Genomic DNA, 932 nt, shown 5'->3' with positions numbered 1-932 from the left:
ACACATATATATATATATATATATAAACTATAGATATTATTGTCTCTCTTTTTAATAAACGTTTGTATAGAATAAAATTTATGTCGACTAAAAATCTTGAAAAATTGCAAACATGCAACATTATTAAAAAAGTCTTTATTTTATTAATATGCTACATATAATCAATGGCCAATTTGCAGCTATGTTCAATAAACGTTTATATTCAATAAGCCTTTAATTTGATTTTAATATTTATTAACAATGATTAACGCGTATATATCCAATAAAACTAATAGATTTCGTAAATTTTATTTAAAAAAAAATAAAGTGCAAGCATTTAAAATATGATAAATAAAGAAATACATGCGGATTTTTAATTGTATTAGATATTTTTATAATTCGTTGATACATATCCTAGTGATTAAAATGGTATTTCTCTCAGTTCCCAATATTTACAGAAACACTTTTCGAGTCTCGGGAATGTATTGTGATAAATGACGCACCCTTTGAAGTTTACTTTTATTCGCCATAGAATGAACTGGCAATAAAACGCGCGGCTACGCACGTCAATTGGTTTTAAAGTACATACACCAGACACATAGACACTAGTAGACATTTCTCTGAACATTGTATCCAACGAGATACCCGTCTGGTTTGGCATTGATTCCGAGAGTACGCGAAAAGGATAAAAAGAAAGGTAAAAGAAAATTATATTGGTATTGCACACAACTCTCGAATCAGTTCGCAGATTGTGAAGTCTCGTTTGAAGAATATCGTAATTATATACATATTATATAATCGATAAGACGATACTTTTATCATAATATATAATATATAATTTATTTTTAGAAGCATACAAAAATTTTTCAGAAAAATCTTAAAATGGATCAAGAAAAATTGCAAATAAGTTTCTCTAATTATTTAGGCGACTAAATAAATAGAGAGTCAAAGAG

The 932-nt window shown here is 27.0% G+C and overlaps 1 protein-coding gene across 2 annotated transcripts in view; it reads left to right on the top strand.

Moving 5' to 3' along the window:
• LOC108746034 overlaps positions 1-932 on the top strand; it is a 17,553-nt gene that overhangs the window by 14,334 nt on the left and 2,287 nt on the right. The gene's annotated exons all lie outside the window — the stretch shown is intronic.

Source organism: Trachymyrmex septentrionalis, unplaced genomic scaffold, assembly GCF_001594115.1.
Source record: "Trachymyrmex septentrionalis isolate Tsep2-gDNA-1 unplaced genomic scaffold, Tsep1.0 scaffold16, whole genome shotgun sequence".
NCBI classification, from domain to species: Eukaryota; Metazoa; Arthropoda; class Insecta; order Hymenoptera; family Formicidae; genus Trachymyrmex; species Trachymyrmex septentrionalis.
The sequence above is the reverse complement of the archived record's forward strand: the minus strand, read 5'-3'. Positions and strand labels throughout refer to the sequence as shown.